Raw genomic sequence first — 21543 nt, 5'->3', positions numbered from 1 at the left:
TTTTAATATCTTGCTTTGTGGGAGAGGGGAGGACAATTAAGCTGCAAATTAACATTCTGTAAACGGGTTTGGCAAAGCACTTCGGAACGGCAAACCCTACCAGCCCCCATCTTCTGGCCCTGGCCCTGTCACAACGGCCACGTTCGTCTCCCTTTTCCTTCCTTAGCACGGGGAAGCAAACACCTCAACCTCTGTGCAGAGCACACCTGGGCTTGTCCAGCACCACAGGCCAGGATCTGAGCGTTTTGGTGCCATACACCCAGCCAGCACCACGAGAAGCACATCTGCCCTGACATCATTATTGCTGTCACTGAAATGGAGATTTCCTCTCCTTGCTGTATTTGGAGTACACCAGGCAGCCAACCCCACCAGGAGCCTCTAATCCCCGCACCAGGAGGTGCTCAGGGAAGAGTTTGGGGCACCCTCTGCCCCCAAACCCAGCCCCACATGAACAGCACAGCATGCGAGCCTATGAATAAACACATCAGGTATGCTGAGAAGAGCTTTAATCGCCCCGGCAAGAACACTCATGTTGCCCAACGTGGCCTTTCAAAAAAAAAAAACACAAAGGAAAATAAAGAAAAGAAAAAAAGAAATCAAACGCAACCAAAAAAGCTCCACGCACAATTGGGGCTTTTCAAGTTTCAAGAGACTCATACCCACTTGAGGCATCAAAGTTTCTGCCAGCTCTCCCTCTGTTTTAACTTGTCTGCATGGGCTTCATTTTTAGAGGGGAACAAAATAAAACACACCACACTGGAAAGCTGGATATGCTCGGTAAGATTTTATCCAAGCAGCTCAGTCAAACTAATGAAGAAAGATCATTAAAAAAAAAAAACAACACACAAACTTTGAGTTAATATGTTATTATACAAGTGCAATTCAGCTGCTATGCTAATAAAAAGCCTTTGGGGAATGAAAAACAAGCCAAACTGCAAAGCACATAATTTATAATTCTACTGGTATTCTTAAAACACACACACACAACAAAACAAGAAAAAAAATACTCAACACATTTTGTATTTGGCTTCCTAATCATTGTCACTTTTCAATTAGAAAAGACCTCATTCCATTTCTCTCTGTAATTTTCCCCAAGGGAAGTGTTATAAATGCACTAGGCTTTACAAGATGGGCAAATTCAGCCTCCGAATGCAAAGTAAGGTCACACTAATTTAATTTTGCATAATTTTTACTCCCGAATAGGTTTCAAACTAACAGGTTCAGACATCCCATTTAAGTGACACAACCTGCTTTTCCGTAGTTCCCGTCTAGACGCTGCAGCTCCTGCAGTCGGTGAGCACGCACGCACCCCTTCTGCAGCCAAGCCTTCTCCCCCCAGACTATCGAGGTCCCGAGGCTGGGTGTTTGTGATCGAGCCCATTCCAGCTTGGGTACTCACACACCGCTTCGAGGCACGCGTGGCTTCAGATGAGGGTTTCCCAGCAGCCTGCAGCGAGGCTGAGAGCAAACCCTAAAACCCCGGGGGCTGCGGGTGCCGATGCGCGGAGGCATCCTTTGGGCATGCCGGAGGCAGCCCCCCCAGACCACACTTAGGGCTGGGCAGAAGCAGGGCCAGAAAAGCACACCCGAGCTTCAAGAGCCTCGAGTGCAATGAACAAAATGCCAACACTGGCTGGTTTAATGATGCTAAACGTCAGCGGTCACGCTGTGAGCGCCGAGGTGCCACCCTCTGCACGCACATGGGTGCGCAGTGGCCGGGGGCAGCTGAGGCCGTGGGGTACTTTAACCACGCTTCCTTACCTTTTATGACTTACTGAAGGTGATAAAATGCTTACTATAAACTTTACGAACGCTCTTCCCTCCTCTTAGGGTATCACTGCTGCAGATGAACGCTCCGCAGCACCGCTGGCTGTGCAGAGAGGAAAAAAGGACACCTGCACTGCGCTGGGGTAATGAGGGATGCTCCAGCTACTGCTTACATGGGGACAGCACCACTTTCAGGCAGGGTCTGAGCCAAGAAGACCTCTGCCTTCAGCGAGGTATAATACACACCCCCAGGTCAAAGCAATTGTCCGTAAGCTTAAGTTATGATTTCTGTGTATATTGGTATCACGTGAGAGGGGATGAGAAATGAAATTGCTCAGGACATAACGGCTGAGCTGAACAAATGGAGCTGCATTAGCCACCATTCCTAAGCTTAAAAAAAAATTAATCATAAATGCTGGGGTGAACCGTGCTAAAACTGCAGCTGTTTTCAGAGACAAAATTAAACAAAGCAGAGAATCCCCTGCAGAACACTTTGCTTCTCCCATGTTCACTTTCGCTTCCTCTGGGTATTTTTATCTCTCAAAACCCCTTACTTGTGACTTGAAGCACATTGCTGGGGCACTTTGGGCAGGATGAGCCTGATGACAAGCTCGAGCAGACCAGCAGAAACATCCTTCTAAGGGTGTGCAGGAAAAATTGCTGCTGCTGCTGTTGTCCTCTGGCAGTCACCTGCCCAGAGTGAGGCCACACAAGCTGGACACAGCGAGGTACCTCGCTAACAAGCCTGGCTGCTGATGGTTAATTAACCATCAGGGAATAATTACCTGGGAAGGATGGGATGTGCACCTAAGCTTCTGGATGCTCCCGTGACTGTCCCTCCTACCAGAGTCCCAGTATCACTCATTCCACCTGTGTTCTTCAGGAAAAGACATCTGAACCTGCCTGGAGGTTGCTCTGTGTGTCGGGCACGGAGGGGCTGGGGCACCCCAAGGTGCCGGACTGTCCCCTGCCACTGGAGGGGGGTGGCAGCCCCGCCGAGCTGGGTCTGGGGCAGGGGGAATGGCCCCAGAACTGGAAAAGGGCTCTGGTGAGCACAATCCTGCTGCTATGGGGGAAATTTCCAAGTTGCCTAAACAGCATCACAGGTCACAGAAAAGGCAAAAAAAAAAATGAAGTTTGGCTGCTGCTGTAACTCCAGCAGCTTCCCTTGATCTAGAAACAGGTGCTAAGAAAATCCAAAAGGAAGTGAGTAAAGAGGGCACAACTTCTGCACCGAGGCTGGACAGGACGGTTTTGTGCAGATTCCTCCCGCTGCCCAGCAAGCCTCAACAAAACGGGCAGGGAGAGTAAGGCTTTCATGCCTTGCCTGCTGAAATACCAGGAGGTGTAGGTTGGTGGGCACGCCACAGCATCCCTTCTCCCTCCCTGCTCTAGCAGCAGAGCCACTGCCTCAGGATGATGGACGTTCAGGTTCTGTGCGGCTGGCTGTGGGAAACGATGGGACTGAGGTCCTCCTGGGAGAGTACGAGGTGCCTGACCCCAGCACGGAGCAGGGAGCCCAACGGGGCAGGGTGCAATTATGGGGCAGGAGTGGGGAAGCCCTGGGGCACGCAGGAGGCTCCCGCGGGGCGGCACGGGGATAGCCGGGGGCACGGTGCCATGGGCACGGCGCCGAGCGGTGGTGGGACTCCCCCTGCGCCTCGGGCAGTGGCGGCGCTGAGATGCTTTCTGCTGCCGGAGCCCTTGGCGGCTCCTCCTGCTCCTCGCCGTGCGGGGCGCGGAGCTCAGCGCCTGGGGTTATTTATGGAGCCTGGTGCAGGCGGTGACTCAGCGCCGTGATTCAACAGATCCTGGCCCAGCGCCCGCGGTGCCGTGGAGCGGGGCACGGCGGCGGGACCCCCCCCCGTGGCTGCACCAGGTTGAACCGCACCAGATCCCAGCACAAGCCCTGCAGCAGGGGATGGTAAGACCATGGTCAGTCCTGAAAGGTCATAGAAGCCATAAATGAAGTGCTGCCTGCTGCCAGCTGCACGTGGAGGCACCCCAGGGTCACCCCGCGTGTCCTGGCTCCTTCCCTAATCCCTGGGAATCCAGCTGAGCCCAGCGCTGCCCCCTCCCCAGCACGGCCCCACGCGCACCCCGGGAAGGAAGGGCTCCACACACACGCCAGATGTGGTGAAATCAACGGGAGGAATTAATAAATAGTGCTCGTGGATCTGCTGCGAGCCCCCATCACGCACTGCTGCTCTGTTTTTCCATTAACATCTCGGACACACGGAGCTGCCCTGGCACAGAGAGACGTGCCCAGCCCTGGCTCCTTCTTCACCTTGTAGCCTTCTCCAGCCCCACCTTCGGGCACCTTTTCCTTGAACAGGTTCCTTGCAGCCACTGATGCCAGCGCTGTTGTTATGTAAAAAAATGTATTGAAAATAAATAACGGTACAGACACGTTTTGGCAGGGTGTGCAGATAAGGCTACTGCAGAGGAAAGCGGTGGGGAGAAATGAAGCCCACATCATCGTGGTGCTGCCAACAGTGCGAAGCCTGGGGCTGAGGAGTGTCCACACATCCTTCCCCCTGCCTGTGATCCCCCAAATCCTGCACCTGCAAGCTTTGTGGGGTGCCGAGCAGGGACACACAAGGACTTCAGCCAAGAGCACTATGGGGCCGGTAACCTCAAGGCTTCCCAACAAGCCTGTGCAGCCCCACAAAGCACAGATGGAACAGGGGCAGACTGAGGTCCCCCTCTCCCAGCTTCAGTGAGTGTCTGTCAGCACCCAAAATCTGGGCTGCTCCCCCAGTACCCTACAGCAAACACCTTCAGCTGCTGGTCCGGTCATCCCTGCTCCCCTACCTACAGCACGTTTGGGAGGCACAACGAGGACACGACCCAGCACCTTCCCCAACAGCCCCCTGCTGCCTTGGCACCGAGCTTGTTGCCAGCAGGGAGGCAGAGATAAAAGTGGATGCAACGGGTCTGCCTTCCAGCTGCCCTCAGCACCCACACCACTGGCCGAAGGTAGCGGCAGTGGGGGAAGTGGGATGGGGTACGGGAGTGAGACAGACACCCAGATCCATCCCGGCAGCTCCTGGACAGCCCAACTCGCTCCCCTCCTGTCCCTGTACCCGTTTCAGAGCCCCACAGCTGCTGCTGTGCCCCCAGGCACCGGCAAAAGCAATGAGAGGCACACGGGCTGTCCTTCCACCAGCAGCTGCGAGCCACCCGCTACCTTGTGTGCCCCAATAATCAGGGCACGGAACGAGTCCCGGCCACTTTCAGAGGACGGCAGCTGAGGACACGCTGAGCCACCTTGCCTCGTACACCCCAACACAGCCTTTTGTGAGCAGAGAGCCAGGAAGGCCGGGAGCTGGCATCGCTGAGCTGCCTTGCTGCAGGCCTGGACCAAAGGGGGCACCCCCAGAGCTCTCCTGCAGCCCCCCCAGGTCCCCGTGCACATGTAGCGGGGCTTCTGTCAGAGCCCTACAGCCCAGGGGCTTGCATCGTGCCTGCCACGCTTCTGGAGAGCCAGGGACAGATGTCACAGTGTGGTCTGGGCGTACTTCAGACCAACCTGAAGGACCCGGGGTTACCCTCAGCAAACTGAGCCCAGCTGAAGCGCAATGGCTTAGCCAGACACTCACCAAAGCCTCTGCACAAGGATGTGGGTTAAGTGACGCAGCCAAACCGTGGACCTCCTTTTTCTACTCAAAGCTAAAGAATGTGAATTCGAGAAGGGCCGTCTGAGTGCCTGCACCCCTCAGAGCTCTGCTTTTACCAGGGAAACACCTCCCAACCCTCCCGCAGGGGGCTCGGGCCCTGCTGCAGCCCACGGCCCCGCAGCAGCACCCTGTGCATACACACCCCGTGGAGCAAAGCACCCCGGCACAGCAGCAACCCAGCCTGCTGCAGCAGCTCAGCACCATCCTATCCGTAGGGGGACATGCCCCTTGTGCTAAGCAACTGCTCTAATTTAAGCAAGAACCAAAAAAAAGCTCCAGGCAACAGCTGGAATCTGCGGGCTGCCAACGCGGGCGCAGCACCGAGCGCTGCTCCTGTCTTACGGAGAGGTTTCACCCAGCAGCTGCCGAGCTCCACTTGCTGGGGACCAATGCTCTGGCTTCCTGAGCCTGTGCCCGGGGAAGACGAGACGAAAGAACAAAGAACTTCAGACGGCGGATTACGCAGCCCCTGCCATTTGTCTGCGAGGTCATCTTCGAAACAATCAGGCCAGGCAAAGTCACGGCTGCAATATTTGTGTGTCAGCATTTATCTGCTACATTTATCTCCGAAATAATGCCTCCATAAAACCGCATACAAAGGGCCCATCAGATTGTCAACAATTGTGTTTGTTTATGAGGCAGCACGGGAAGTACCGAGGGTAGATACAGAGCACGATACTGCTGTCGCTGGCACAGACCAGCAGCGTCCTGAAGCTGCAGCAGCAGCTCCGAGGCACAAAAGAGCAGGATCAGGCCCATGGCAGCAAGCGGGACGGCCGGAGAGAGCCCGCTGGATTCAGCCTTGCCAAATGCACCAGGATGATGCTGGCACCAGGACCTGCAGAAGGGGCTGGCTTGAGAGAAGTCCTTGCAGGAGGATGGGCAACGGGGGCCCAAGAAGTCACGTTGGACTCTGTCCATGCTTGGACCCTAGCTGTGCGTTTAATCTAGTTGGTTTTCTTCGTTTGTCACCCTGGGTAATCACGCATCACATCCTCTGAGTCACTGGCGATGGCCTCATCCTGCACCCCCACTCTTTTTTCTGTTTGTTTTAAAGGAAATGGCCCCATTTCGTGCTTACAGCTGTGGAAGCATCGGGGGGGATTGGGCCTCAGAAAATGTCTTAGTCCCTAAAACCCGGTGATAGCCCCGGTCACATCTCGCTGCTGCTGTTCCTACAGGTGAGCCTCCCAGGCTGGCGGGGCTACTAGAGGGACCCAAAGGAGCAGGGGCTGCGTTCAGAGGCCAAAAGGGAACGATGGACATGGCAGCTCTCTGCTTTTACACAGGGATCGCAATCATTCGAGCTGGGGTCAGCAGCTCTCACAGCTGGGACACCTTTTGGCTCCCAACAAAGACCTGTCAGCTGGCAACGTGTTTAGAGAAAGTCTGAGAGACATTAACCAGCCCCACCAGAGCAACGGGAACTAAGGAGGTTTTCCAGGACACTTGGACTCTAAAAAATTGTGTATTCCCACCATTTTCCTCCCTTTTTGTGTGCTCCCTCCCCTTTCGCTATTTTCAGATGACATATTGCAAGCGCACTGAGCTCGATCCAAGCCTACTGCAATTCCTGCAAGGAGGACGCTGCTTTTGAAGTTTCTCCCAAGGGGAAGGCCAGTTCAAGGGAGTTAAAAGAATAAAGTCGTTTTGATTTTGCACTTGAAAGATAAGCAAATTTGCTTGCTCACTAGGAAATTCTGAGCAGCTCTCATGGCCCCTCCAAGCTGGGGCGAATCTCCCCTGTCTGCTGAGGCTCCACACAGCACCAGACCCCGAGAGCCCTCATCACCCTTCCATCACACCCTAACACCCCACATCCACCCCAGCAGGGGGCACGGCCCCAAAAAACCTCCTCAGCACCACAAGCATCCAAGGTGGGAGACGGGGCCAAGAGCTGCAGGCCTCGCACACCCCCAGACAGCACGGCTCAGATCGACTCTGCCGAAAATCACTGCCAAGACCCAGCGCACAACATCCGGATGAAACCCTGCCAAGTGACCCGGGAAGACCAAAGAGGTCCTGTCGGGGTTGCTGCTGCAGATAGTAAAAATAAACGCATTAATAAATAAGCATTTTCGCGGACCCTGGAAACGCTCCTGATCAATATGCGGCTTGCTGCCGGAGGTTTTTTCCTTCCAAGCAGCAGAATCTCATGACAAAGGAAAGCACGTCTCATTTATGAACTTAGCTATAAATACTTTTGCTAACTGCCATTTAGGAATTTCATTTCCTGCTTGAGCAAGTCCTGTTGAAAGAGGCAATTACCAAATTTGTTTCTAGTTATAGAAATAGATGTTTGTTGCTGCCCACATCTGTTTCGACAGACAAATTGCCAGTCACGGACGCTCGGAGGAGAGCAAACACTGCATCCAGGGAGGGCTTCGCCACCTCTCCGGAAGGCTCACAGCAATTAGAGGGTTGGGTCCTGCCTGTCGGAGCCCTGTCGCTGGATGTCCCCTGGGCAGGGACCACAGCCTCGCACCGCTGGGTGCTGCTGGTGATGGGGCCTTTCCTCCCTGCACCCCACCGGCCACCCTCTGGGCCATTTCCCTTCCCACTCGTACTCCCAGTACAGCCACCCCTGAGCCCCCTGCATCCCATGGCCCTGTGGCAACCAGCACCAGGGCACCTGCAGCAGACACAGGTCAGGCAGCAGCACCAGGCAGTGTGCTAACATGTTGGCTGATCCTGGCCTCCAGGCAGAGGAGGCAAAGCCCCTTCCAGCCCCTCAAACCGTTCCTCACCCTCCTCTCCGGGGCACCCAGCCCATGGCCCGGCCCGGGAGCAGATGGGTGTTGAAATGCGGCCGGGACGAGCTGGCCAGAGCCACGCTGGGCTGTAATCGAAACCGGATTTCCTCAGCTCTGCCCAGGGCCTTATCAGCAGGACACCTCTCCTTTCTGTACCTCTTTTTAAGTGCCGTTATCTTCTACGTAGCTCTGCAGCTTTCGCTTGCAAAAGAAGTGACATTTCACCAGGCCGGTTATTTCCAAGAAACAAATGCAATCTGAAGTCATAGACAGTCGGGCACTGCAGATAAAAATGCAAATTGCACCCAAGTGCCCACACAGACACACTGCGTTTGGTCACTGCAGTGTTCAAGTTCAGGTCTTGAACTGGTCTGAGCGCCGCCAGATGGGAGGGAATATGTGCATGTACTCTCGTGCAGGTATGTGGAAAAAATAAATCTATTTATGTACATAAACACGTGTGCCAGGGCAAATGGAGGAGGTGAGAAAAACCACCCCAAGTCTGATTAAATTAAAAGGTAATGAACTTCCACCCTGATTGCAGCAACAGCCTAGAAAGCTTTTAAATAACTTCAGCAGCAGCAAAGCTGAAGGTCCACATTTTGGGGTGGTGGATTGCATTCATGAGTCTTGAAGCAGACAAAAAAAAGGCAGGTTTTCTCCCAGGTAAACCCCAACAGTGCTGAACGGGGCCAGTTTCTAGGGCCAAGACCTGGGCTGGTGCTCCTCTTACTGGCTGGGCAGGACGAGGTGCCCCATCTCCATCCTTGTCCCCATCCTCATCCCCGTCCCATCTGCGCCCCTCCATTGTCCCCCACCCCCGTGCCGGGACCTTTCCCATGCGGCGCAGCCACCAGAAGGCAGATTGATGACACGGGGCCACGGCGGAAAATTTACGGCCGCCCAGCGAGGTCAGCGCCAACAAAAGGGTTTTTGGGGAGGCCAGCGGGACGAGGCCACGGGGGCGAGGAGCCCCTTGGCTCGCCCGTCCCCCTGCGCCCCTCGCTCTGTGCCGAGGGGACGTCTCGTTTGGCTTTTCAGCAGCCACCGCGGGCGACCGCCACCTGCCCACGGGGACAGGGATGGGGACAGGGACGGCGGCGCAGCAGCTGCCCTCGCGCCGGGGCGGAGGAAGACTTTGGGAGGCCGGGGGAAGAAGAGCACAGAGGGGAGGATTATCCAGCAACACAGCTTGTCCCCTTTTCACCACGTTTAACAATAAAGCAGTAGCTATAGCAACGGGGTTAATTAATGCACCCGATTTGCATAACTAAAACTCAGAACCCATTCAAACCTTGCTGATATTTTCATTCTTAAACCTGGCCGGGCTCTCATGGCACAGGGAACACAAACAAACAGGCGGCCCCATGTGCTCGGGTACCCGCACAGACCCACGCAGGGACACCCGGGGATCCACACCGCAAGACCCGGCACGCAGCCCCACTGCCACACCACTGGGACTGGTGCAAGAGGTCTGCTCCGTGTACCTTTATTTTCCCCCGAAAGCATTAGCACCCACAAATAAACACCCTGAAAAGCACGGAAAAAGGGGGAAAGCGTCCTTCAAAAAATTAACCAGAGAAGAAGTGATTTTTTCAGAGATGGAGGGAGTAAAACGCATTCCAGGACAGAGGGGGTAAGGAGATAGGCAATGTAAAGGGTTCAGATTATCGTATAACCAGAGGGGGAAATGTCTTCTCACCACAAACATGCATCTGCATGATGTCTAGACAGTCATAAAAAGGGCAATTAAAGTACTGCAGGCTGCAGTAAGCTAATGTCTCCTCTCCCAGTCTAAACAGTTGAAACATACGGCACTAACTTTGAAAAAAATATATATAGGCAGAGAGAGAAAGACAAGTTTGTAAAGAAAAATGTTTTGAAATACCGTTTTAAATAAGCCGGTAAATTAATTCAACCTTGTCAAATCTTTGCCTTATAACATATCAAATATTCCGCCTGCGTCCTGTCTAGACTGCGATAACAAAGGGCATTTAAAGCCCTGCAAGATGCGCTGACAGAGTAGCCATTTAAAGATGCAGTATTGCTTTCTCCATCTAAAACGATTTGTCAGATGGAGTTAAAACCAAAATGATAAGTAATCACTTCAGTTCGCAACTATTTAAAAAGAAAGAAAGAAAGAAAGAAAGAAAAAAAAAAAAAAAAAAAAAAAAAAACCTCCATAGCTTGTAGATCTAAATCCCACGAAAATCATCCCGATGTATCATTCCAGCAGCATTTGCTTATTTTTTTATTGTCACTCCGAGACATCGCTATCTCTGTGGCCACATGCATTTCCACAGAGGAGTGGTTAAGTTTTAAAAAGCCAGCTTCGAGCGTTAATTGCTACAAAACCAGGATTTGTGGAGAGCTGCTATTCAAACTCAAAGGGTTAACACTGAAAAGGACTTTTTTTTTATTATTTACTTGAAAGCAGAAGGGCGAAACTGTCTCGCACAGCGAACTGCCCAGCCTCCATCACTGCCAGTTCAGCCTGGGCAGGCTCTGTCCTCAGGACAGTGACCCAGCGAGAAAAGTCGATGCAAACTATGGGGGTGCACACAGGGTTCCCACTCTTTCCTGACAAAGGACAGCTTTCTGTAAAAAAACAAAAGCAGATACAACCCTGTCTAACCCACAAAACTCTCCTCCCTTCCTGAGCTGTATCAGCTGTCGGGGATCTCAGAGGATATATGCAAAATGCGGCTCAACAGCCCCAACTCGGGCTGCCCACAGTGGATCAGCGAGCAGCAAGCGTGCCTGTAGGGCTGCAGCCGGGTCACCTCTGCTATGGGGGTTGGTGATCCACGGCCCTACTTGGCTGTGCCACAGACTGAGACAAACCTATGGACAGGATAAAGGGTCTGGGGGGCACGGCCAGCCCCCGCTGCACCCACACCCCATGGGTGCTCCCCCAGGACAGGGGCAGCAGCACCACAAGGTCAGGTTCATTGCAGCGTCCCTCAGCTCCTCACCCTACTGCATCCCACCGCCACCTCGCTGCGTCTCCCTCTGCCTCCCCACCCTTGTTTCTTAATTATTATTTTAATAAGACTGTTTCCAACTTCACTTGCTCATTCCGCAATAGCCCAAGGGCTACAACTGTTCATTAGGCAGCATTTCTCTTTTAATTGCACTGACACAGATGTGTAGGTTATCTGGAAGAAATTACTAAAATGAGCAGTAAAGAACGGGGCTGGATGCTTTCCTCCCCTTACGGAGAGTTTAATTTAGCACCGTTTCACCCCACACAGACAGCATCCTTCATCCCATCGCAGGTGCCACGGACACCTTCCTGGGGCACGTGCCATCCAGCACCCCGCACGCCTTGCAGCCAACAGACCTGACTTCAGGAAGCCTTTTTAAAGGTTTTTAGCAGAGGCCAAGTCCTGTCGGAGTCACCCAGCTGTGCCCGTGCCGTGTATTCCCCAGCAGGGTGAAGCCTGAGGCCACGGAGACACCTTGCTCTGCGCCCTACTGAGGGATTTCTGCCAGGGCTGCCTCCAGGCACTGCAGACGTGGTGCAGGATCCCCATGGGTCTCTCCAACGGGTCACTCTCCAGTGAGCGCCTCCAACTTCATTTTTTTGTTTACTGTAATTGCTTTTGACTCCTCAGCAGGATATGGGAACACCAAGCCCAGCAGGGATGGGACAATGCCACCGGTTCTGAGCCACGCTCTGTGAGCCCCATGCCACCAGCTTCATCCCCTCCATGCTCAGGGCACCGGGATCAGGTGGGAGCCAGCCAGGCTCACCAGGATCCCACGGGCCCTCTGCACAGCAGCACATCCCCAGGCACGGACCCATAAACCCCATTGCTTCTGCTTAGCAGCACTCAGGCTGTGAACCGGCCCCAGCGCTGCAGCTGTCAGAGCAGCCACGGGGTGTGCAAGAGCTGCCTCTGCAATTCCCGCTGGCAAGAGCCAGACACATCGCAGCCTTGGATTCACTGAGAAATAGCTGCCGGTGTTATTCCTATTTAAAACCTCGATCTGAGTTTCATACGCTCGCTCTTCACACAATGCACACGCACATAAACACGGGGTGCAGGGAGCGCCAGATCCAGAAGCATTCACTTCACCGACAGCGCTGCCTAATAAGGATTTCAGGTTTTGGCTCTCGGTTAGTATTTAATAGATTTTAATTCAATAATAAAAAGTACGAGCCTGCCAATTTTTTTGTCATGTCTTCCTGCCAGGAAAAAAAAAAGAGAAACTGCAAGAACCTCACTACCAACTTGGGCACGTAGCGGGTCCCTCTTTCCTCTTTCCTTCACTGCAGCACCAGGAGCATGCAGCCAGCACAGGGGGACATAGACACACGGCAAGGGCTCAGGTCCCATCTCTGAATATAGCTAAAAGTTACACAAAGAACGTTCTCCTTCAGCAAACCTCATCTTGGATTTAAAGCTGGGGAGTGCAGTGATGGGGGGAATCACAATTGCTTCATGTCAAGCCTGCATTAAGGAAAAAAAAATCTTCCCTTGGTTGTGAGGGGACTTATTTACTTTGTGTCTACTGAAAACCTTTAAAATTGCACTATTCTATTTCAATAAAACCCCGAGACTGAAGCGTCTCATGTGCTAAAATCCAAGAGACAGAAGCCCATCAGTTCCACCCGTTATTTCTAAGTGCTCTGCTCAGGCCCGACTTGGTTTTGTGTCTTGGTCCTCGATGCTTTTTGGCAGTTTGCTCTAGACTTCCTGGCATGGGCTAAAAGGTTTTTATTTAGCTGGTGTCAGCTGAGCATCTGTGCCTGCAAGAGCTGGAGTGGGGGTGATCCCGACTGCATTTCAAAAGCACATTTCTTTCCGGGCGCTGCCTGGGTGACTTTAAACCCGTGCACGTTGGGGTCGCGGGCTGAGTCCCCACAGGGCGTCCCCACCCCAGCTGAGCATCCCTGCCCTGCAGCGGGGTGCACCCCGACCCGTGCCCCTTCCCAACACACGGCTGGGGAAGCGTCCTGAGCCCATCCTGCACAGCAGCAGTGCAGGATGGAGGAAGGAGGCCCGAGCTGCCAGCCCAAACCCCTGCCCATGGCTCGGCAGTGACTCTGGGACAGAGCCCAGGAGGAATGGGCAGCCCGTGGGATTTCACAGTGCGAACCCCAATGGGATGCCCTCTGCCTCTGGGCATCGCCTCGCCTAAAGGCAATGACCCCGCTCCTCGGTCCAGCACACACTGCTGATGGGGAGGGCAAGCAGCGCAGTGTCTTCAGGAAGCCTCCACATTCTGCTTTCCCCTTTCATTGCCGTGAAAGGGGCTGAGCCAAAACGCTCCCTATCCACCAAACTGAGGGAGCAGTCAGCATTCAGGAAGGCTGAACCCCAGACCCAGCTGTGAGACATCCTTTGTGCCACCCCGGGCAGCCCCTTGGCTTCTCCACATCGGAGGTCCCCCCGTGTAAAAATACTCAGCGAGATGTGGTGCCACACAAACACCCCAAATAAATGCTAGAGCTAATGGCAAGTTCCTGCCAGAGAACTGCACGAAGGGAAAACAAAAGACCTATTAAAAGCCCTCCCTCGTCTCTGCCAGAAAGAAAACACTATTACCGAGTGCTCAGAGCCGTGCAGTAGAAGAGACCAGACGGAGGCTCAGACGTGCCCGGAGCACAGCACGGAGGGGAACCCAACCACACGGCCTCCCCGGGGAGGCCCCGGTGCCACGGGCACCCAGAGCCCAGCGCCCACCAGGCAGCGGGGGCTGATCCTGCACAGAAAGTGCTGCAAGATGTGCCACAGCACCCTGGGCACCGCAGCACCTCCTGGCTCAGGATGCTCAGCACGGGACTGGCGAACACCAGGGACAAGTGGTAGCCACATCACCTGGTCACAGGGCACGCAGCTCCCATGCTGGGCCTCCAGGGGAGACCAGCAGCGCAGGGACCAGCCAAGCAAACCTCCCCCAGCAGCTCAGACAGGTCGTGGAGCTGTTACAAGCCCACCTGCCCCTGATGTGAGGTGAAAGAGCTGGAGCTGAACCTGCTGAATTTGGAGCCAGGGGGGAGTTTGGTTGTTCCTGCAGCCAGCTGACACCAATCCTGCACCCAACGCACCCTAACGACAGCCTGACCTTCTCCCTCTTCTCCCCACCACATCTCCAAAACTCCATCCCTCTAGCAGCAACAGAACTGGGATGCCCTGGGACACCCCAAGCCACCCCAAAGAGGCCGCCACGTCCAGTGCCCAGCGCGCTCTCAGGGCCCGGCACCCACCAGCCGGCCACCTGCCTTCTGATGCTGTGTGTGAAGTATTTTTGGTACAGGAAGACTGACAGGTCCCACAATGAGGCTTTATCAGCGGCATGCAGCTATGGAAACAAACCAATTTAGACTAATATAACAATATAACGTAACATAACGAAGTACCCAAACTGGCAACAGTGCCACAAAGGACGGTGCATCTGGGCATTGCAGCGGGGAGCACTGCCGGGAGCACCACTCAGCCTTTGGGATCAGGTGGGGTCTGAGTGTCAGATGGGTTTCAGACCATTAAGAAGTCAACAGGGAAGGCATTTTCACGAGTTACACTTTTTATGGAAACCCTCCACCTCACCCTCTTACTCTGAAGTGCATCTAGATCAGGTGAGCAGCTCTTCAGCGAGGGCATCTCCTCCTTTCCCTCTGCACTCCTGCCCCGAGGCCAGCACCCAGGCGGAGCAGGAGGGCAGACACCGAGGCCCCACAGGGTTCACTGCGCCCTCCCGGCTCTCCTGGCTGTCCCTCGCAGAGGCTGAGGCTCTGCAGAATCACTGAATCCCTGAGGTCGGAAAAGCCCTCCAAGATCATCTGCTCCAACCATCCCCCTACCACCAGTATCAGCACTGAACCATGTCCCCAAGCACCACAAACCAGTCCCCTCCTGGTGGTAGGGTTTCACGTCTGATTTACAGAACTTAGAGCCTGACATCCATGCTGGAGACATCCAGCAGTCACCAGAAAGAAGGGGGAAAGCAGAACAGTTTATAAAACAGAGGAAAAAAAAAAAAAAAAAAGGCCCAATGAAAGCTCATCCCCCTCGGGTCGGTCTGGGGAGCAGCGGTGCTCAGGATCTGCTTGGATCAGGTGTAAGAGGGGCTTAGCCCTGCATCCGCAGAGGCTCAGGCAGGGGTTCCCCATGGTGCCAGATTTGTCTGATGCTGCCAGCACCCAGCCCATGCCAGGCTGTGCTCCAGGTCCTGCGCCCCATCCCACCTCTCCGCTGGCTCTCCCTGCGGGGACACCCCCAGATCCCCCTGAGCTGCGGCTCCTGGCCCCAGCCGGGCACGCTGCAGCTGCAGACAAGGACCCAGACAACAAAGGCGAGGCAGAAAGCCATCTGATAGCGGGAGCCGAGCCGTGCAGACAGCAGCGTTTCAAAGCCCACGGAGGTTTCCCCCCGCCTCTGCGCAGGCACTGAGGTCTGGAAACGCAGCTCCTCGCTGGGCCACACAATGGGGCTGGCAGCAAGGTTACTGAAATGTCCCGCACCCCACTGCAGATAACATCCATCTGGTAGGAATAAAAACCCCCGAAGTGTGTGACAAAAGAGACTGGAGACTGTAGGGAATGACTTGACCCAAAAAGAAAAAAAATATAATATTTTTGCTATTTATATTCTAAGAAAATCGCACGCTTGCATTTGCATCTTTGCCTCCCTCCCCAGGGCACAAACGCGCACACACCGTGGGACAGGGAAGGCCGCGTGAAGGGGGAAGAGCAGTAGGGCCAGAACAGCTCCCTGCTCACACACCTTCCCAAATCACAGGGCCAGGCAACGGGTGCAAGTTGTACGGCCACCACGCAACTGCAACCACCTAGGCTCTAAGAACTGCAACCAAAATAATAATTCTTTTTTGTCTCATTTTAGATTATGACTTCTGCTGATAAATGCTTGGTGAAAGCCTAGTGAATGCTCTGTAGGTATTACGAGCACATTAAAGATCTAAGTGTGGTTATAAGCCAAGGTCATAAGCTCTATTGACTTCCTGGGCTCTATAACAATTGATTAGCTGTTTTTAAAATCATTTATTCATCACTTGTTAACATTTTATTTAGTCGTTTCTTCTCTAGCAGGCTAGGGATACCACATCTGGGCAGTGACGCCTTACTTCTGAGGTACTCACAAAACTCAAATATAAATTGAGAGAGATATAAATGCATTGATGATGTCTTGTAATACAGCACAGGCTCTTCTGCAAACTAATTCAGCTGAAACCCCAGGCTGCTTCAGCCGGCCTCCTGAGGACTCGATTTGTCCATCCTGAACGTGGGCAGCCCCTTCCACGCCCAACGGGAGTCTTGAAAAAAGTCAGATTCTCAATCCAATTTCACAGATACGCAGAAGTTTTTTTCCTCACTGTAAAGCTGGTCACTAATGAACCTGAATAATGACAAACGGAACAATACTCATGCTTCAAAAGGCACCCAGCCCTCGGAGATGTCTCTAAATTGAGCAGCAGCCTGGGGACATTTGGAAGCAAGCAGAAAGTGCCTGTCCCTGCAGGAGCCACCACGCCAGGGGCTGGCTCGTGTAAGGTCCCTCTGCAGCCAACTGTGGTGGTTACTCTCAGTAACCACCCCACACTCTTTTTCCACAGCAAAAAGTCAGGAAGAAAAGCCAATCCCTTACTTCCCTCCGGGCTGTCAGTTAGCAGCGCCTCAGCGTTCACAGACGTGCTGTGACCACGGGCACAAGTCCCCGCGGACACCCAGCAAAAGCCGAAGGCTGGGGAGCGCCCACGGGACGCCGGCCGCCACCCCACCCCACAGGGGATTTCTGCAGGGAGCACCTGCACACACAGCCTGTTTATGAAGCCTGTAAGGACTGTCTGTCGCTGATAATGGCACTAATTAGTACCTGCCACGGTCTGATTCTGAAGTCCTACCGGCCTATCAAAGCGGCCTTTAACCCAGGAGCACGTTGGCAGTGCCGCAGTGTGGGCCTGGAGGGGTTGAGGAGGTGGCAGAAATCCGTCGGTCCTCCCCGTGAGGCCTGAAGACGGCATCTTCCACGCACCCACCCATCTTCCACCGCAAGCACAAGCTGGAGCCGAGGCGATGCTGGAGCTCAGCACACGGTGTTATTGCCCGGGGCGTTTTGGCAATGTGGGAGCAGCGAGCCTGGACTCTCCGAAGTCAGGCGGGATTTTAGGAAGCTGCTCCTTGCCTCCCTCTGGACTTGCCCGGCTCTTGTGTGCTCGCAGCTGGCTGTTTTTTTCCCCCATGCGTTTTGCCAACTTTTTAAACGCGAATCAACCTCTGAAGGTGCAAGGTTTAAAGTCGGTGCTTTGACCCTGACCCAAGTCAGCGCCGGCTCCCCTCCCTTCCTTTTCTTTCCTCCACTCACACATAACCTTCCTTTTCCTTTGCAGACACAGTCAGCAGCCGAGGAGCAGGGCAGAGCCGCAGGCAGTGCCCGCAGCCCTTGGGCTGGCTGGAGCAGCAGCTGCTGGCGGCTCTGTCTGACCCCGATTGTGCAACCCACCTGGCTGCCAGCACTGCAAAGTGTGCTTGGTCAAACAGGCGACGACACGAAGCAGGGAACGGAGCAAGCCACGTTTGTCCCGTTACACCTCTGTGCAACATATGCCGGAAAACGATTTTTGGTTGCGTTTGCAAAAAGATTCCCAAAAGCGGGTAAAAGCACTGCGGGCAGTGACATGGCAAGGCTTGGCTGCAGGAGCCAGCCCTGTGCCAGCAGTGGGGCCATCAGGGTGCCACCAACGTGGGTGTCACCGAGCTGGCTGAAAGCAGAAGTGGCCGTGGTGCTCGGCAGTGAGGTCTGTATGGGATTGGGGACACAGCGTTCCCTGCAGAGCACAGCAGCCAGGCGGTAACGGGACGGCAAAGCCCTGAAGCAGCGAGGGCAAAGACCCCAGAGGAGCACTCGGGCCACCCTCAGGCTTTGCTTCTCATCGCCACTCACAACTTCACTGCACCAACCGTGCGAGGCTTTGCTGGCCACCGCCTCGGCAACACCGGACAGGCAGCAGCAGCTCGTAACCGCAGCAGCGCCCAGCCAAGATGCGCTCCCCCGTCGGCAGATGGGATTTATTGTGGATGATTCGGCCTGGAATAAAAACATCAGCCCCACCTCTCGCAGCATATTTACTGAAAGCCACTAAATGTTAAACAGAGGCAAAAAGTGTAGACCAGCAACATCTGGAATGTATCCCTTCCTGCCTCTGCAAAAAAAATAAATAAATCATGCCCTATTCTTTTTGAGAAAGAAAAGTGATTATATAGAATTACAATGCTGGAAGGAGATAGAGAAGAGCAGAGATTTTCTTTGAAATGCTGTTTGGGCAGTTAAAAAGGGATAGTTCCAAAGAAGAAACAAATCACATCTCAGCTTCTTCCACCCTGTCTCAGCGCCAGGCTTTCCTCCCATGTGCTGGCTAAGACGCTCTCAGGAAAGCAAATGAGTTTTCCTCCTTGCAAGACCTTTAGGAAGCTCAAAAGAAAACCAACTCTAAGTCCTAACCAGCTGAAGATACCTCCAAGAAATGATCATTCCTCCAATTCCTGCCAGGAAGATTCGGAAGAGCGTTGCTGCCTCTGGAGAGAAGGTACCTGGGGACCAGCTGGCCAGGAGAGGAAGGGCCAGTTGTTACCCGAGAGAGCTATGCTCCGTATCTCCCAGCAGAAGAGTGAAAAGGCTTCAAATATAGAAAGAGGAAAGGCTATCTGGAGTACTGTGAGGATGCAGGGTCAAAACACGATACCACTTCCTCAGGCTCCCAGTCCCAGCATGGCCAGGTGACAGCTCTGGGGCAAACAAAGCCACTGCTCTCCTCCAAGCCCACAGAAGTGCCTACAGCCATGAAATTATCCAGCTTTAACTAACTGCATTTATCGGGCTGGAAAACAACGCTGCATTTCTTGGCATGCTCACCGTCAGGAGCATACAGCTGCAGGAACAACCCGTTTCTCACCTGTCTGCCCTTACAGCCCCAAAAATGACACCCCATGTCCCTGCCAGCCCTGATACTGCGGGACGAGCCCGAGGGGCAAACACGGGCAAGGAGGAACCAATGCTCCAGCCACCTCTCAAACCAAGCAGCGCCTCAGCAAATGACAGATAAATCTGATTTTGCAAACCACGGCAAGGCTGTTCCTAGAGCCAGTCCCATGGCGTGGCTCCTCAGCCCCCCGTGGCCCCGTCCCCTCATCATGCTGGATGCAGGATTTCACGGGGACGTTGAAGTCAGACGCCGTAAAATCACTGTGCAGAAAAACAATGACACCTATTTTTGTACCAGCCAATTTAAGTTTGCATTTAGGTCCCCTCGCATACCCCTGCATTACATAAAGCGTTCCTTCCACTTGAAACGTGGATTTTTTAAAGGTCGCTTTGCTTAATTTAATAGAGCCTTAACGTGGGTCTGCGAATCCCGGGAAGCGTAACCAAGGCAGACACATGGCTGCGAGATGCAGCGTGATCCCGCCGAGAGCAGGCAGCAGAACAGGAGGGGATGAAAAGCACCTCCCGAGCCACCAACCTGCTGAGCCTGGAGTGCACTCATGGGCTGAAGAGCAGCGAATTCCTGCGGCCAAGTCAAAAGGGAAATTCCTGATCACCCGCACGGGGCTGGGAGTGCGGTGTGAGCCTTGCCCCGCTGCCCAGCCACACAACCTGGGCTGAGCCCTTTCAGAACTAAAAAAAAACCACTGCACTAATATAAAGCACGGAGCAAAATTTTTAAATGGAAGCTGTCACTACGTTTATCATTCCTCACCGTTCAGGCCTGGATGGCAGTCAATGGACACCGGGAAGTATTTTCCAAGAAAACCCATGAGGATGCTGAGGATTAAAAGCCACCAGCAGACCCAGGAGCTGCAGAACCCGGGGCTGCACCCAGCGCACAGCCCTGTGCCAGATCCGGCCTCGCGCCTCTGGGCTGCCTGAGCTGCAGGAGGTGAAGAAAGAGCGATTGATGGATGTTGCCACGAGTAAACCATGCTAGAGAAACACAAAACGCTCGTGGCATCACAAGCCAACGACTGGTATCATTAAGGTGTTACATGTGTGTGTGTGAGCATGTTGGAGTGGAAGACGCTCAATGGAAAATGCATCCGCAAATGGAAAATGCATCTGCAAATTCAAGCAAATTCCTGCTACAGTAATATAGCCGTAACAACAGAAGTGAGATTCCTGTTAATTATAGGGAAAATTATCACAATTTAATATCATTTTACTCCACATTGTGTGAAGCAAGTGTCCATAAATCACGTTGCCCCTTAAGGGTCCTAACGGTGGCACCTAACCCCAAAGCACCTTCAGAGCTCAGTACCAACGAGCCTGGACTGCACACATGGGACCAATGATTGAAGCAAGCAGAGCACAATACCAGCAGTGGTGGAAAGGGCAGAAAATCAAGGGCAGAGCCGGAGCTGCTCCTCTAGGAAAGCAGTGAGACATCCCTCAGCAGGGACACTGGGCTCCAATGGCCTGGGCTAGCTGGGGACACTGACGGCACCAAGAACAAGACCAACCCCAGGCCACTGAGGTCTGATTCCCCCCCAGAGCCCTAGCAGTGAGCTGGTGTCCTTGAGATGGCAGCTCCACAACCAGCAGCACCGCAGGCAGGGCAGCACGGGTGAGGTGTGCGAGGCTGGGGCACAGCGTCACTTCTGGGGCATTTGGTGTTGTTACTAGCAATCAGAGTGTGAAACGAGAACACTACGGGGGAAATCTCCCGCCCTCCCTGCACACAGCCCCACAGGCACACCAATTTCCCAGGAATCATCCAGGGCAGTGCTGCAGGTGGATGGACGGCAGTGGTGAGCGGCTTCAGAGGGACATGGCGGGGAGCGGGGCTTGGGAACGCTGTCTCGGTGCTCAGCCCTTAGATGTCTTCAGGAGCTCATCCAAATGGCACGGCTCCCTTCCCACTTGCCCTGCAGGTAAAGCTAGCATGCGGCTTGCACAATCTGTTGACTTTAAAGCAAGGGCAGAAGAAAGGGGTTCAGCCATCACAAGAGGCACATCAGTACTGTGGGCAGCAGTCGGGGTCGCTTCCCTCTCCGAAGCACACCACACACATCCGTGTCCTGGTCCCCTTCGTGAGCACATGCTCTGAGTGCAGCAGGATGGTCAAAGCCTTCCTGGCTTCAGCCAAAGGACAACAAAGTCACATTGCCAAATTCTTCCACCTTTTTGGCCAGCACCAATGCTTAAATTCAGTGTACAGAAACCTAAGTCCAGGAGCTCTGTGCTTGGAGTCCTCCAGACACCAGCAGCACCTGAGCGGTGCCTGCACAAGCATGGCAGGGCCTGGGGGCTCGGGGGAACATCCACGGCCAGATCTCGCAGTGCTCACTGCAATCCACTCGCCTCCACAGCCACGAGAGGTTTCTG

General features: G+C 53.9%; 1 protein-coding gene across 4 annotated transcripts in view; it reads right to left on the bottom strand.

Moving 5' to 3' along the window:
* The window catches only part of PMEPA1 (prostate transmembrane protein, androgen induced 1), a 43395-nt gene that overhangs the window by 13330 nt on the left and 8522 nt on the right, over positions 1-21543 (bottom strand). The window contains exon 1 of one of the 4 annotated variants that reach the window (XM_082773551.1): positions 1248-1551. The exons of the other annotated variants lie outside the window; for them this stretch is intronic. The gene's annotated coding sequence lies outside the window, so the exon portion shown is untranslated. Of the gene's footprint in view, positions 1-1247; positions 1552-21543 lie in introns of those variants that run through there. 4 annotated transcript variants of the gene reach the window in all.

Source organism: Aythya marila (assembly GCF_965140915.1).
Source record: "Aythya marila genome assembly, chromosome: 16".
Taxonomy (NCBI): Eukaryota; Metazoa; Chordata; class Aves; order Anseriformes; family Anatidae; genus Aythya; species Aythya marila.
This window is presented reverse-complemented; position numbering and strand designations above follow the sequence as displayed.